At 39.9% G+C, this 17,613-nt stretch overlaps 1 long non-coding RNA gene across 16 annotated transcripts in view; it reads right to left on the bottom strand.

The window, feature by feature from the left end:
- Positions 1–10,728: 10,728 nt before the first annotated feature.
- LOC116076569 overlaps positions 10,729–17,613 on the bottom strand; it is an 89,161-nt gene continuing 82,276 nt past the window's right edge. For 15 of the 16 annotated variants that reach the window (XR_004112981.1, XR_004112979.1, XR_004112982.1 and 12 more), the window contains 3 exons: positions 13,990–14,182; positions 11,335–11,495; positions 10,729–11,234 (listed from right to left, as the gene is read on the bottom strand). This is a non-coding gene — a long non-coding RNA (uncharacterized LOC116076569). The remainder of the gene's footprint in view (positions 11,235–11,334; positions 11,496–13,989; positions 14,183–17,613) is intronic. The other variant, XR_004112990.1, reaches the window with a different exon arrangement.

A 17,613-nucleotide genomic window follows, 5' to 3' on the forward strand; every position in this document is an offset into this window, starting at 1 on the left:
ACACACATGTGGAGACCAGAAGATAACCTTGGATATCTTTTCTCAGGTGTTTTCTACTTGCTTTATGAGACAGGATTTCTCATTGTCTTGAGCTAGCCCAGTATGATAGGCTGGCTATGACAGTCCCAAGAATTTGCTCATCTCTACTTCCTCAGAGCTGGGATTACAAACACTAGGCTTTTCTTGTGCAGGTTGTATACATAGAACTCGGCTTATCATGCATATAAAGTGAATACTGACTGACCACTATCTCAAGCTCTGCCTCAGAAATTTTGTTATACAAATGGAAAGCTAATCACACACAGGGTTAGATGTTCCTTCAGGAGAAATTCTTAGACACAAGTTCCCCCTAAAGAGTTCTTTTCATCTCCCTAAAATTCTGAGGACCTATTTTCCCTAATATTCTTTCTACTCTCACTACTTGTTCACTCAGTGTTTCTGTATCATGCCATTAGTCTCTACTGGAGACTGTACTGACTCTCTTCTTGACAATACCTCCAACATCGGGTACAAGGCATATAGCACATGAATCAGAGAATGAACTTAACAATAGCCCATTATGTTTCAAGCAAATTGCTTCTCAGCCTTTGGAACAGGATCATGTGTAAATTTCAAATGAAATGACATCTTTGCATTTCACCTCACCTTATAGAATAACCGTGTATAAGTCATATGTCCACAGTGATTTTACAGTTTATGAAAACATTTCGGGAGATGGAAGTTCTGAGCTAATGCTCAAAATATTTTAAAATGGTTAGGATAGAAATCATTTCTGGGTGACTAATGAGTTTGGTGAAAGTAAATGACCTCATGGACACATATCTGACAAGGGGCAGAGTTGAAACTTGTAGTCTTGGCCTGCTATCTTGCTCTCCAGGTACCCTGTCTACTGTCCTCCGTCTTTTACTATAAAATGCTTCCAATGATTTAAAAAGCATTGAGGAGTTTCTAAAAGTTTCCTTTTCCTTCCCTTGAGCTTTTCATATCATAACAAATATACTATTAAATTCTAAATGTACTAACAGAATTAGGATTCAGGTCCTCTTCAATTACACTTGTACAAGGAGGTAGAGGAAAAACAAATCTCAAAGTACTTTCTCAAGAATATCCATTGACTCTTTGTTGGTCTCATGAGAACTCAACAACGTATTTTAATAGAGGCTCCCCTGCCTTTTCTGGCATCATTTTGATTTTCAATAGGCATTATAGAAAATGCTTGACAACACACGTAGAAAGATATAGGGAGATTACAAAAGGGTTCCAGTCTACCCTTCTCTGGGTAGTTTCAGTCAGTAGATGCCATAAGCACATATCTTTATGGACAGGTGCAGTGAGGTATCACTCCTTGATCTTAATCCACAGAAAAGGATGAAAAGAGTCCTTGTTGTGGAACCCAAAGAAAAACACATAAAGCAGATTGGAGATGGGAGATGATACCTTGATAAGTACTGCATTCAATAAGACCCATGCCTTAGGTTTGAAGACTGACATCAGGGACAACATAGGAGTAAATGACACAACAATATGAACTAACTAGTACCCTCAGAACTCCCAGGGACTAAACCACTAACCAAAGAGTACACATGGAGGGACTAATGGCTCCAGCAGCATATGTAGCAGAGGATGGTCAAGTCGGTCATCAATGGGAGGAAAGGCCCTGTGAAGGTTCTATGCCCCAGTGTAGGGGAATGCCAGGGCCAGGAAACGGGAAAGGGTGGGTCAGTGAGCAGGGGCAGAGGGAGAGGGAACAGGGTTTTGTTTTTGTTTTTGTTTTTTTAATTTTTTTATTTTCTTTTTTCTTTTCTTTTGGAGGGGAAACTGGGAAAGGAAATATCATATGACATATAAATAAAGAAAATATCTAATTAAAAAAGGAGTAATGCCAAATGGAACCCAATTAATCACACACAGTGTCTCAGAACCTCAGTTTCCAAATCCTGTTATTTTTTTATTGGAGTATATAAAACTGTTAGTGATGTTGTTGAAGAGATTAATTAAAATCATGTGTATGAATGACATGGCTTTTAACATCTCATGGACAGACTATTATTTTCTTGGTTCCTTTGCCTATTGAAGGGGAAGTCTGCAGAGATAGAATTGAGTGGTAAAGCCACAAACACTTAAATAGAGAGTTGATTTCTAGACTTGACAGACTGCAACTGTTGACAGATATTGGGAATCCAACTCACTTTCACAATTTTAGATATGACAAAGCTAAGAAAGTGCTGAAATGACATCCTACCATGTGATAAGAACAAGGCACAATCACTATGTGTAAATTGTTTGGAAATTTAGACCTCTTGCATTTAGTATAGGCAAGCGGGCAAAAGCTTACATGCATTTACTGGTGGTTTCTGTCAGAACACAGTGTCCTAGATCATCCATTAACTCACTCATTCTTCATGATCTCTGGATACAAACAAAGCCTATTAAGTCTGTCTTTTTTAACAACCATATTAACTGCACATGGCCTTCTGCCCTAACAATTTTATAATAATCCAATATATGAATAAAATAAGGTCACCTTAACTGAAGAGAAATCATATGAAGATATGCAAAAAGGGACCAATTTTGAAGATTTCAAAAGAAAGGCAAAATATAATTCCAAATATTATTATACTGATGTATATTTCTTTGCATATAAATGGAAGATTATACATGTTTATCTCTGAAAATAGCTGTTGATATGCCCTCAACAGGACATATAAACAGATATTTGAGCTTAAATACATATTGCTCCAAGAGTCTCCAAATCACAATTTTGCATTGACTGCAAGAAACCACTAGTTTTCTCTGTAGTAAAAAGTCTATATATCTGCTGCATTTGTATGTTTTGAAACTCATAAAGAAGATAAATGTGAAGGAGACAGAATGTGTAAGAGACTAAGCCAAGAATGGCAGAAATCATTAGCAGCAGAATACATAATATGGCTTGGAGTTACATCCAACACACTATGAACATACTTCATCTCTTTGTATCAAGAGATGATTCTTTGGATACTTTGACATTCATTTTAATAAGATCAGGCAGCTAATGACACTAGGCGGTGGCATGGTGTAGTCTCTAATTTTTTTTTAGCTGAGTCATACTTTTAACCATTTTTAAGTGCTGACTTGAGTCACATATCCTCAGTCCTCACTCTGTGTCCTCCCAGTCACCAGTAGAATGACAACAGGCTATAATTCCTCAGAGGGATAACGTGGGGGGTACAGGTGAGGGCTGAATGTAATTTGTGGCTTCCTTTGACTTCTGAAATAATTTCTTAATTATTTCTAAGTACTTTTTAAACTGAAAGAGTAAATGAAAATATTATAATTTGATAGACTCCTCTGGGGAAGATGAGCCAAAAGATGAAGACAAAAAGAAGATCCAAAGATCTGGCTAACTTAGTAGAAAGCACCATACTAGTGACATTTAAGTAGTCAGTGGGGTTCTCTGACATTTAACTTCTCCTAAGAGTGGGATTGGTGAATCATACCTAGAATCATACCACATGTATGAAGAGCTACAAAAAATGAATATTAATATTTATTAAAGACAAGAGCTTGCCATGTGCCCCAGACTGGCCTTGAATTTGTGAACTTGCCTCAATTTCCCAAGTGCTGGGACTATAGGCATGTGCTACCTACCTGGAAACTTCTAATTCGAGATTTATTCCTCAAAGGAAATGGACAAAAGTTGATAGGCAAAGATATATTGGAGTACTCTTCTTAAGTGGAAGAAGAAGGAAAACAAAATTGTATGTGTGACCAGATACAGGGCTAATTTATGCCATGAGAAATGTAAACATTTCATGTGTAACTAAATAATAACAGTATCTAGATTCTCCTTTTTAAAGATTTTATTTATTTATATATATTTGAATACACTGTCCCTGCCTTCAGACACACCAGATCCCACAGATCCTACAGATGGTTGTGAGCCAGCCACCATGTGGTTGCTGGGAATTGAACTCAGGACCTTAGGAAGAACACTGACTGCTCTTAACCATGGAGCCATCTCTCCAGCCCCCCCTAGATTCTTAAATGTCAGGAATGTTCAGGTATGCAGTAATTTCAACAAGTGTTTTTGAGTGTTTATTAGATGTGGATATAAGTCTAGGTTTTGGGGATATACAATCACCAACAGTGGCAGATTCACCTCTGGTCTTCTAGAGCTCACGTTCTACTCTGGTAGAATAATACATAAACAAGCAAACAGGTAAATATCTAGTACACTAGATGGTGAGAACCAGAGAAAAGTCAGCGTTAATCACAGATAAAACCCAATCAGGATAAGGAGCCTGGAATCCAGAGGAGAAGACACCATTTTATAAAGAATGATCATGGCAAATAAACACCAATAAGAGATTTCTGACATTGTTATCTCGGACTTTTTTCTCAGAGTCCTGAGACAATGAGTCACATAGGTAGATGGCCCAAGAGTGTACTCACAAGGGGCAAGAGCACCTTCAACAGCTCTGAAGTAGAAACCAATTTGGCATGTTAACAAAATAAGGCCAATTTAAAAGATGAGCTTGGAGACAGTGACAGATGAACTCACAATGATGCATGACTGTCGGCCATGTGGGCCCGTGGGTAACTATAAGGATGTGGGACTGCTTGAGTTCAGCTCCTGCTTGAGGTCATTAAGTTGTCAATGGAAACTTCATCGTGAAACTTAATTTTAGATTACAAACAAGTTGCTTGAGTGTTAAAACACGTTCCAGTGTAATTCTCATTTCCTCCTTCAAGTATTTGGTATTCCTCAAACAACAAAAATGAAAAGAAGTCTAATGGAATGAAACAATGAATACCACGTGAAACCATTCCTGCATTCTTTCTGATAAGTACTAAACCTTAAAGGCAAGGCTGGAAGGACAAGAACATTACTACCTTTACCTACGTCTGGATTGCCACAAGTCTGTGAATTTCCTTCACGGGAGGTTATAGGGAGAATTCTACCATCTAGTAGAATGATGACAGATATTCCTAAATGTGATCCTACTTCACCTTGTGGGCATCATCATGTTCCCTCCAATGATAGTATAATCTGTACTTTCTGTGACAACCCTCCCTGGATTCTAAGCTTTGTTCTTGAATTGAAAAGCCTAGATCGCATACTCAAGATTCATATTAATTGTTCCACCCAGCTTTTCTGGTCCCTCATTTGCCTGTGTGGATCGCTATCTCAATATGGAGTCGCAGATTCCCCTCTCTCATGTTTCATGAGCAAAAGTAGATGATTTTGATAGAGAGGATCATAGAGAAGAGCTGTGTGTGTGTGTGTGTGTGTGTGTGTGTGTGTGAGTATGCATGCCTGTGTGCGCATGGGCATGTGTTTCTTCCACCTTGTGCAAAGACAGTACACCTAAGTGAGGCTCTTTTGTTACTCAACAGATCAGCTTCTGTGATGGGAAGCACGGGGTCAGAGTTTATTTGTACCAATCAAAGGAGAAGAGAATTCTGAACACTTTGTTTCATCTTTTTAGGTGAACCCATACACCTATGGCCCCATTTTTGGATGTGTTGGACAATGTGGATTTTAAGCTGCCCAGACTCAGGACACATAGATTCTAGTTTCCATTAATAATCATGAAGTTGTTGGTTAAGCCTCTGGGGTATATTGCCAGTCCATAATCCCAACAAGCCAGCATCAACTGAGATGCTATCCTTAAAGACAGTCACTGTCTCACAAACTGTCTTAAATCCTCCAAGTTGTAAAGTTTATCATACAAAAGGAATGGGGAGGGTGTGGTGTGTGTGCGTGTGCGTGTACGTGTGCGTGTGCGTGTGTGTGTGTGTGTGTGTGTGTGTGTGTGTGTGTGTGTGTGTGTGTGTATACAGGCAAATACATAGCTACCCTTGAACTCTGGCAGCTTACACTCAGCCTACCCGGCAGGGTAATAGCTAATTGCAGCCCGCTGAGACACAGCAGTAATTAATTAATCTAACAGTGTCCATTAAAATCTGCTCTCTGCTTTTAATGATACTTGTGAAGATTTTTAGAAGTAAATATGTTCTCTAGGGTAGAATACTTTGCATGTTGGAAATTTTTTCAAGAACCATTCGTAAATGCTTTTCATGCATTTCTTGAGAAATTAACTTGAAGTCTTTGATTCTGGCCTATGGAAATGAAGCAGTTGCTTGGGCTTCTTATACAGATTTTGAAGCCCCCTCCCCAATTCTAGGGAACTTCCCTACCCCAAGATTGTCTTTGGGGTGACATTTCTCTTGAAGGGCCTAGTGCTCGCTACTGTATTACACACGTCTTCCTTCTCTTACTTAGATACAATGTTTCCACATGACTGACTCTTTCACTCCTTTCATTACCCTATAGTCTCCCTCTTTTCCTCTTCCTCTCCTCTTTGTGTCTTCATTTTCATTTACAGGACAGGTCTATAGTTCTTCAAATACTCATCAACATTGGAGCCATTAAAAAGGAACGGAGGTAAGAGTGGGCATTGGCTTGAAAAAAAACACAATAATAATAAAAATGCTCTGGATGCAAATCAAGTATCTCACTATAAAACATTCTCACTATATTCTGTTTTGATGGTGATTCAGTTATATTACTGTGGAATTTTTAAAAGTTTCATTATGTGTGCTCTTGCTTACCCACAATTATTCTATGGACTTGGGTGGTTTTCCAAGTCTACAATTTAGTTATTTCAAAGATAGAGGAACCATCAGAGCTATAATTACCCTGACAATTTCTCCCATTCGCTGACAGGCAGTGAACCATGAGGAAGAAGGGAAACTGTCCTCTTGGCACCCTCCCGTGAGAGCCTTCTAAGGTGAGGTACCATTTGACTCTTAAAGCAGACAGACACTTCTAAAACACAGAGCACTATCTTATTGTATAGAGGAAACAGAGAGACCAAAGTTAATAAAATATATAAGTTTTTATTAGAATTCTCTTTTTAAAAATCCAGAATAAGCATGTAGTTCAATAGTCAATACTAAAGCAGTTCAAGAAATATACAGGAAGCAGAAAAGATGTATGTAGTTGGATAGTGTTCATTAAACAATTCAGGAAAAAGTAATTAAACCATATGTAAAGATGTCTTTCCTTGAGGTCTTTTCTTTCTCAAAGGTCCAGCTTAGATCCAAATGTGTTGTTCTATATAGACTAACATCTGAAGAAAGGAAGGGTAGAGAAGGGGGAGAGAAAGGGACAGGAGGAGGAGGGAAGGGAGAAAAACTAGTATTTCATGAGCTTTTAAAAACAGAGTCAAGGTGAAATACTGTGTTAGGTAAAGCATAGATTTGTTACTTCATTTAATCCTTATAACAATGTTGGTATCACCCCTCCTCCCCCCTCTTTAAAGTCAAGGATGGAGTCCACCAGTTTAATTCACATGACCCTGTCACACAGCTGACTCGGTGAAGATAGCAGAGCCCAACCTCCCCCCTTCAAAGCTTCACTATACCACACCTGTAAAGGGAAAATGACGATTATGGAATCTTTGGATCTGGGTATGGAGCTAGCCCATGCGAGGTATACCTTTATTTTGGAGATTGGGAGTAGAGAAATCTGGACCACATTTCCAAGAGGACAAATCTGGTCTGTCTATTTCTTCTTTGTTTTCAGAAGAAAGACCTCAAAAGTTGTCGAGAAAAAGTCACAGAAGGTTTGAATGCTGTCTACAAGTGAGTGGGCTATTAACGTTTCTCCCAGAGCATGATCGTTAGTAGAAAAAAACGGAGGAAAAAAAATATGTATGATAGACAGAAATGCGCAAAGTTGAATGTGCATGTTAATCGGTGGTCAGGAAGATGAAAAAACTCTGGCAACTTCCAGTCCTTAGCTGTCAATGCCTAAGGATAAAGATACTGAGGAAACACCAAGGAGGGTAGCAGAGCTGTCCACTAGCTCACGTATCCAGCATGTTCCACAGGCTATATAGTTCGCTATCCTGATGGCCCCTTCTTAGTTGATGAATTTTCACAATGTATTTCATGGCTTCCATCCCTACATGAGACTTTATTACGATCACATAGGAATAAAAAGCCATAAAGCACTAGAGTGAATTTATCTTGGTCGGATGTAAAACTTATTTTCTTCTCACGACTTCAAAACCATTTCCAAGCTAACCAATCATTTCATGCTACATTAAGGAACATTTTAGGCTACATGTTAGGGACACAAAGCACACTTAGATTGTAACATCACAAATTAACAAGATTTTATCCCTCAATGACATTCTTAACTACAAGGACCAGAAACAAGACCAGGAGACACTCAGTGACATTCAGCCATAGAATGTCACCAGAAACAAAGGACACTGGGGAGGATTCCTGGATAAAAGCTCATCACTTGGACATTGAACTTGGAAACACATAAAGAAAGACAGCAGACAGACAAATCACCGTACAAACTGAAGCCAGGAGAATAATTTCAAGCCTCTTGCTTCTACTTCTCCCACAGATGCTTTCTTATACACTCACTGTGTTCAGATAGTTCATGTGGTACCAAGTAGAAAGGAAGAACCTTAAGACCTGCATGTGCTGTGTAATCATTAAGCTGTCTATACCCAAATAACCTAAAAAGGAAAGAGAGAAAGAGAGGAAGGGAAGGATGGAGAGAGGGATGGAGGAAAGGAAGAAGGAAGGGAGGAAGGGAGGGAAGGAGGAAGGAAGGAAGGAAGGGAGGAAGGGAGGAAGGAAGGAAGGAAGGAAGGAAGGAAGAGAGGGAGGGAGGGAGGAAGGAAGGGAACAAGAAGCATCAAGCCCACAGCATCGAGGGTCCACAAGTGCTCCTTGCCTGTCTGCAGCAGTTCCCAGATGTTGAGGGCATTCCTACCTCTTTCTACAGAAACAAGTTTCTAACTAAGCCAGAAACAATCCTGGGTGCTGATGTCTCTGTGATCTAAGTACCACAGATCCAGATGCCAAGAACATTTCTCATGCTGCATTCAAATGGCCTTGTTCCTGGCATGATTAAAAAAAAAAAAAAAAAAAAAAAAAAAAAAAAAAAAAAAAAAGCTCTTACTAGTGGCTGCACCAAAGTCCTGAAAGCTTGATGTTGGAAATTTCCTAATTTTTCTAGCCTTTCAAAAAATAAATCTGAGGTGCCTATTTACCAACTCCAGAAGCAGCAACACTCTACACTATTATCAACAGCCCTCTGCATTAAAATAGAAAGAAAGAAAGAAAGAGAGAAAGAAAGAAAGAAAGGAAGAAAGAAAAATGTGCTATTAAAATCCAAATGTTCAAAACCTCAACCACTTGAGGTTTTTCCCCTTAGGGGTAGAATGCTAGGCAATGTATTTCTACCTAGAAATCACTATAATGAAGTTTCGGATTGTATGAATCATAAGGAGATTGGAAATAGTTAAATGAAAGGAAGTGCATACATAAATCCAATTATCATGCACAAACATGCAAATGATTTAAGTGCTGCTTCTGAAACTCTGGTTGATATTCATTAATCTCAGGTTGCACTTTTTGAAGGGGAAAGACATGCTAATTGGGTCCAGATTAATGCACTCCCAAACCTCTCCAATTTGTTTTTAGGTGAGGGTTAAATGATATGTATTAAAACAAACACAGCTGCTCCTCTGCCTCCACCTTTATGCCTTGGCTTTACTCTACCTCTTCCCCCAGCTGGCTATCTCCCCTGCCTCTCTCCATTCCCCCAGCTGGCTATCTCCCCTGCCTCTCTCCATTCCCCAGCTGGCTCCCCTCCCCAAAACAATCCACCCCCAGCTGGCTCATCTCCTAGCCCATGCCTCTCCTCTTTCAGAAGCTATCAAAGAGGCCTGCCTTGTTCTTTTTGAAAACACATGGAAAAATGACTCTTTTTCTTAGTCAATGCTTGCCCTTTGCTCAGGAATCCCCTCACTCCATAAAGAGCATCATCCACATATTAGACCCCAGAGATGCTTAACCATGGCTCCAAACACATATATCAATGGGAAAGCAGCCTGGCCTTTTCTCAGATAATGCACCCTTTCTACTAGTCTGTGCCATGGCCCTTTGGACCAGGATTGAAGGGTAGTTTGAAAGATTCCCCAGCACAGGATTGCTGGGAGCCAAAATTGCTTAAGGTTGGCATGGCGATCCTGTAACTTGGTTGTGTGGGAAATCAAAGCCTGAGACCAGACTTGGGTTTTTTGTTCCTGCATTCTTTCTCTGTGATTCACAATGACACTTGACTTTCCCTTTCTTACTCCCTAGTAAAATTAGTCTTAAAAGAAAAAGAAAAAATGTTATCGCTCATTTGTTTACTTAGTGATCTTGATGAAATTTGGCACACAAAGAAATGACATGTTCAGGGGAGAATCCTGTGAGTCGTTATGGTCTTGAAATACTAACCTGTTATTTATCTTGAACCTGATCTTTAGAAACATGAAACAAAGAAGAGCTACATGGTACCATGGATGAACTCAGGCAGCACCCCCATACCCCCTTTTAAAACAAACATCAAGAGTTTCAGCCAGCCACCGTAAAGGAGAGGGGGACTTCCATCTAATTTGACACTGAAGGTGATGTTCAATTTGAATCCTGGTTGCTTTGCCCTGTGATGACTCATACCTGATTGGCACCCTCCCTCTCAGTATGAATTGAAAATGATTTGATAAACTTTTTTTTTTTTTCCAAAAATGAGATGAAAGACTTGGGTCCCATCTTTTGAGATCCTATCATAAGGCCAATTCTCCCAAAGCACATTCACAACGGAGGGGAGACAACAAGAGCACACAGATACACAGAGACATACATCACTGGACAGGCCACACAGCAGAGTGCTGCACATGAAGACAGACAGCTAGCGACAGACATGGGGCTCAGAGAGCCTTCCCACCTCCATTGATTTCTGCATATTTATAAATGTAAAATTAGTCATCATAAATAACAGCTAGGACGAGGCTGATATTAAATCTGTCAACATCCTGACAAATGCCCTGAGCGGTGCTTGGATGGGAAATACACTTAAGATTGTATTCGCTCCTAAAAGAGAAAATGATTATACGCTAACCAAACCCTAAGTACAAGCTAAAGATATTCACCTCATGAAGCCATTCCTCAACTAGCCCCTTGGCACTCGCTGGAATTATTCGCAGCACGATCTCTACTTTCTCATTTTCTGCTGTCTCCATGTGGGTAATTTCTTTCTCATGATTAAAAGTGAGCTTGGCAGATCCTTCAAAGCGTGGTTTTAGGTGTGGTGGGGCTCCGAGCACATCCTTTGTCTGAGGCAGGATTCTAAGGATGAACCTTTAGATGGGGAGGTCTCGACAACATTCATGTACCTTAAAAAGATGGTTGTTTTTAAGGCAGGCCTTACAGATATCTTTATAGAAACATATTTGGGGTGTAACATGCAACTGACAAATGAAATGAGCTGTTTACCTTTGAATGAATAGGCGGGTTTTTCTCTTCCACACAATCACTCCAGCCCTCCTGAAGCCATCCAGAAGCGATGCTGTTTCTGTCCACTTATCCAACATCTGAGGTTGGGAGATAACCCTGTAGCATTGGCCTCCTTCCCTGGCCCCTTCATTATTAGCCTCCTGGTGGGTGAGATAGAATACAGAGGCTGTAATAACCCTACTTCACACAACAGGCTCTCTCTCTCTTTTAAATTGAAAATCCCCTTATTACAAAACAAGGGGTGTTCTTTCTCTTCTACCTTTAAGTAGGAATGCCACATTCATTGCTTCTTACAAAAACCACAGCTGCTTTTTAAGCTACAGATAAATAGAATGTGCTAGGCGGTAATTCAACTCAGTCTGAATGCATTATTTTCCAAGACACTTTGGCAAGGGGCTTTTTTTTATTATAAACTGTAAGGAACAAGGAACGTCCTTTTTCTCCTAATTATGGATGCGTTTTGTTCCCTACTATTAACCTATAATGTCAGATTGATCTTCTTTTGCTGCAGCCAGTTCAATAAATCAACATTTTTTTTCCTGGAAAATTAGAGGGCTAATGATTAAGTCTTCATGAACTTTAATGATGAAAATAAAATTAGCACGAGAGAAGCAGATGCTGAAACCAAAAACTCACAATGGGCTGTCCACTGAGACCAAGGAAAAAAACCTTTTTGGACACCCAAAGTTAAGATCGACAAGACCGAGTTGTAAATTATAATTAATTTAATATTAATAAAAGTAAGGCTCTCCATTCTGGCTCATGTAGAAAGGGGGAAAATACATAAATATCAGGGTGCTATTTCTATATAAGATGCCATACCATTTCTGTCTATTGCTTTACTGGTACAACAGGGGTGCTAGCTAGCCGCGCTGACAGTTGTCCTCATTTGGTACTCTCATCTGAATAGTGAATTAAAGAGCGAAAACAGAAGAAACTCTGACAAAGTTGTCAACTTGAGCTTCTGCTAGGCTGTTACAGTCCCGAAAATAAACACTGAGAAAAATCGTCAGTTCCAAACCAAACCAAACCAAACCAAACCAAACCAAAACCAAAATTAAAAAATTCAGAGAAATTCCATTAACCTAGGTTCTGCTTACATTTCGATCCCAATGTTTAACATTTCTGACTATAAGATTACAACCGACCAGGGGAACAGTTCTATATAAGTCTATATGGATATATTGCCTTGCCAAGGGGGAAAATTCCACAGGGTGCCAGTGGGGTTCCAATTAAGGCAAAACAAATGCTGCTGGGCCTGACAGCAAAAGGAGATTACCAGTAGATCACAGTACATGGGCAGGTGTGCTACTCTGAAAGGAACCATGCTGTCAGCAGAGTCTGAAGAAGAGCTGGGTGTGGCAGGTGGCTTGAGAATGATTTATTCTTGTTTGCTCCTATGATTTCGAGAAGGTTGAGAGTGGCAATCAATGGGGATCTTGTACAAAGCACAAAGTCTCCCCTGAACCCTGAACTGAGACTACATGAATATTTAAGAGACATCAGACCCAAGGGAAGAGAGAAAGAGGGAGCAGTGGAGGGACAGAAACACTTTGAAATTACATTTGCATTTAAAACTATCCTGACTCTTTCCATGTAGATCTGTTTGAAAAAATTTTTGAAGGGGTGTGTTTGTCCCCAGTGAAATGCTGAACTGAATTTTCTAAGCACCCTCTTTAGAGCCAATATGGGTGCAATGAATGTTGGTGACAGCCTTTAAGATCTTACTACTCTGATTAGATTTGAATCAATTTCCCATCCGCTGATATGCCTGGGAACACACAATGGGCTGGGCAGGTGCCGGCCCTGGCTCATAAGCCTGAGTGATGCCCTGGCAACCCACAGAGCCCAGTTTACCCTGAATAAATAAGAGAGCCCTGTTCCTGAGCCACATCTTGAAGCATATTAGGCATTACCATAAGAGGAAAATTGAATCCCTGAGTGTCGATAACTCCATTGTGCCGGTGGCACAGTAACAAGCTTGTCTTGGCAATCTACAATGTTTGTTTTTGTTACAGAGATGTTGGAGGCAAATAGAAAACAAATTCTCAGCTGTATATTTGAAGAAATGTAATATGCCTAGATATCCTAATAGATAAACATCATTCAAATACAAACAGGTTGTCCACATTAAAATAAAATATTACATTTGAGCATACTCTTGCCTTAAACTGTTTCCCATACCCTGCCCCTTTTGACCTGGGTAGATATTAACACAAACCAAGATGAGCAAGGTGAACATGAGCCTATGAAGATAGGGAGGGGCTTATCATTGTGTTGTTTTTCTAAAGTAATAAGAAAGTGTGTAGTTATCCATCAATCACAATTTTGGCCATCATTAGAGCTCGTAGCTCTACTGAAGGTAACTCTTCGATGGAGCAAACATGTCAGCCATATTTAAAAAAAAAAAAGCCAACGGGATGCTTCAATAGTCTGTTCTCTCTGGCAAAAGCAAAACTAAACTAAAAGAAACAGGAGAAATAAAGTAAGATGGAGAAAGAAAAGGAGATATAGAGAGAAGAGAAAGAAATCAGGAAAAACCAAAGTACCACTCATCAAAACAAAGTGATTTTTGTTCTTCCCCATGTTAAAATAATCTGCTTCATGCCATCCTTCTGCCATCATAAAACTTACCTAGTTGTAAATTCTCTCAGCCTCACTTCCTTCCCTTTACATGGAGGACAGCTGTCTCCATCTTGCAGTCTTTGAGATGCCTGACAGTCACCATCTTTTAAGGAACAGCCAGTATTGCTCTTGACATTTGTGACTCAGGTTGTTCTGTCCCTTGTGCCTCTCCATGTAAAAGTTCCTTTCACCTTTCAGTCTTCTAGAAGACAGGTAGCAAAATAAACAAACATAGTGCAAGCCAGTGGTGTGACTCCACCCAGGTTGAATTCTGGTAGATTCAAATCACTCCACTATTTCAGTGGCAGATCTACATAGTGACTTCACATTATTTATAGGTCTTGAAGGCAGAAAAAGAAAATGATGCTCTAGGAACGAGAAGGAGACAGCACTAAGTACAGGACAGTGACATGCACTGTGTGTTTTCAGAGGTGAGGCACAGCCAAGTATCCAATGATGATATCCACGGGGAGAAACTAGAATCCTCTGGGCTGTGCACTTGTTGCCTTCCAGTCCCAGTACTGAGCGCATCTCCTGCATGGCTATGCACACATATAGAAATCCCTCCTTAATTACCAGACATAAAAGCCTTCACTCTTCAGTTGGTGATAAGACACTAACCTTATTTCAGATAGTGGGTAAATGTAAATTTTAAAAGTTGCCATTCTATGTTTTTACTTCATCCCTATGGAAGGGCCAGCTAACTATATCCAGGTTGTCAAAGGACAGAGAGACTGAAAGCCATTAATAAGTTTCAAATGACAAAACTGCAGCTTACACTCAAACACATTCTAAAGACAACATTTTATATTTTTTACCAAAAAGGTTAGGCCCTGTTTTAGATGGAAAAGAAAGCTATGTTGTGGAAGATGGACTTTGTTATAAGTATACATTGTCTGGTTTTTTTGTTAAGAACAACCCCCTCCCCACTGTAAATATAAAAAGAGCCCTTCATCCCCTTTTCTGGAGCCTGCTTTCTAAATAGGGTGGTCTGGAATTATCACAGTTTTCAGAAGGCAGAGACCTTAGGTGATCAAATGCAAAATATTATACAAGAAAGTAGACTCTAAGATGAACAACCTGGAAAAGTCATCTTCTCCCTGATGGGGTGCTTTCCCATGAACTTGCCTCCCTCCCAGGTCAGAAGGAGGCTCTGGCCTCCCCAGACCATGTGGCATCAGGGCCAAGAATCCACTCTCTACAGCAATCAGTCCAGGAACAAGGGGTAAGAAAACTAAGCAGAGTGCAAGTTGTTGGATTAGGAATGGCCTACAACACTAGACTAGAATGCAGCATGCCATGCTGTGAATGTGGGAATCAGCCACCGCGGGAGCTCTTTAACTGCTTGTCAAGGCTTCCTGACACCAGGGGCTTTCAAGAGGTCAAAAAATCTGTCCCCAGCTTCTGTTTTCTGTTCTCCTTCAAGGAGCACACTGAAAAATGGGGCGACTCAGCTGCCTTTTAACATGTCACACTTGCATAACTCTTTTCCTTTCCAGGGAGCTTGTCCATTTCATTTGGACTCAAGGAGGAAAAGCAGAAATCGATTCAGAACAAAAGAATCCCAACCCCTTTTTGCCTCTTTTGTATTTTATTTTTAAGAGTGCCCACAGTGTACTTAAGTAGAAAACATTTTTGTTGTTGTTGTTGTTGTTGTTTTTAAAGACCACTGAAACAACAAATCACATAGATAAAAACCTAAGGTTTAAGATCGAATCAAATTCAAAAAGCTAATTAAATTCAGCAAGAACTTCTCAAAGGACCACATAATCAAATTCTTCTCAGTCTAGCATTTTGCTTTTGAAGAGGGCAGTAAGCGGAAGCTGGCAAGGTTGTAGATTCCATACTGTGTGAAGGGAAGGGGGAAAAAAAAAACTGAGATGGGGTGAAAAAGATGAGATGCATGGATTTCTGACTGGATGCCTGGACCAGGATGCAAGGAATAGATAAGTCCCAGCTCTGGAGGAAGTAAATTTGAAGGCAGACAGTAAAACGGATTGAACCTTATTACCTCGAGTCCCTGAGAAATTCCCGAGACAGTTGGATGCAATTTGAAAAGGTCAGAAAAATATTTCCTGCACAGCACCGCTTCATGGTTTAAGGGTGTACATTTGTGAGATGCCAACTCTAATCATTTTTATTGACTTTGCTTTCTAGAGACAGACAGACAGTCTGGGAGACAAGACCAGCAGATAAGGGAAAGGCAATCTTACAAATGAAAACCTCTTTGACTTTGTTCTCTGGCTCGTGACTGTGAAAAATTCTAAGTCTTGCCCATTTGAGGATAAATTACTTGATTTCCCCTCTGCAGGCTGACAAGAATGGAGGGCCGAACAGGAAAGCATCCTTATAACTCTAGTGAGTCTATTTCCTTTCATTGCTATTTAGTTCACCTCTGCCATATGCTAAGCACAAGGAAACCTATGTGATGCTGCACTGTACTCCAGGAAAACGATTAAGATGAAATGCCAGGAGGTGCAGTTGAGCATGAGCATTACTTCGCTGCCCGCATAGCTTTGGAGGGTGGCTGAGGGGTAGCAGGGAACCCACAGCAGACAGTGAAATGAAACCATATAAATACCCATCAAAAATATTCTTCTACTAAAGACTCTATTATCATTAAAGTTCTCCAAAGAGAAAGATTTCTCTTTATATGAGATTTGTATGCCATAAGAGCCTTTGTTAACAAATATATTTGTGGGTCTCTCTCTCTCTTTCCCCTTGCCTCTCGCTTCTTTTTTGTTGGCATCCAATTAGAAGTTAAAGCTGACTTTTCAATACAGAATGCTATGATCCTTTCCAGCTCAGCAAAGTTTTAATTAACATCTGACTTCTCTTTCTGTGAGGAAGCAAACGCAAGCCTGTTTACTCTTGTTTAGAAGCAGTGCTAAACTTTTTAATGGCCCTGAGACCTGTCTGCATGCTTTCCCAAAATGGTCTGGACCCATGGGGGTATCTTGGCAGCTTACTAGAGCCTTTCAACCAGCGTGATGTCTTTTCCTATGGACAGCCTTCAGGCTGATCAGTTTCTACAGCCGTGTTCTCCACAGACCATCACAACCCACAATGAAGGAGGCCAAACACAAGGAGGCTTTGCATAATGTCAAGTGCCCTGTACAAAGGGAAGAAGCAAGCTCATTAACTGGACATCTGGATTCTTGGCAGCGAAGGCAGAAAGCTCTTGCTTGTAATTGCCTTTTTTTTTCTATACGAGTAGCCTCAATATTTGGGAGTGGTTCACAATAAGCAACAAAATTTGGTGAAATTTTAAAATTTCCACCTTATACAGTATCTTAGAACTTTAAAAGATAATAAAGGTCGTAGGTCATTCTAGACCTTTGTGATATAGGCTGCCACCTGAATCACACTTAACATAAGAATTTTCCTACATTTTTTTATTTTTATAGTTTTACTTGCAAAAAAGGGTGTTAAATATCTATCACCTTGTACTGTTTATGCTGCTCAAGAACACTTCCAAGTCTTTTTCCTTAATAATACTTATAGCAAGAATCCCCTGTATTAAAATAGCAATGATAATAGAAGATAATATTTCAAATAGCATCCATTAAATAAACACTGTGTTGAACATCCAAAGAAATACATTGTCCTATGCAGTCCTCTCCAAGAATTGAA

This window comes from Mastomys coucha, unplaced genomic scaffold (genome assembly GCF_008632895.1).
Source record: "Mastomys coucha isolate ucsf_1 unplaced genomic scaffold, UCSF_Mcou_1 pScaffold4, whole genome shotgun sequence".
Lineage (NCBI taxonomy): Eukaryota > Metazoa > Chordata > Mammalia > Rodentia > Muridae > Mastomys > Mastomys coucha.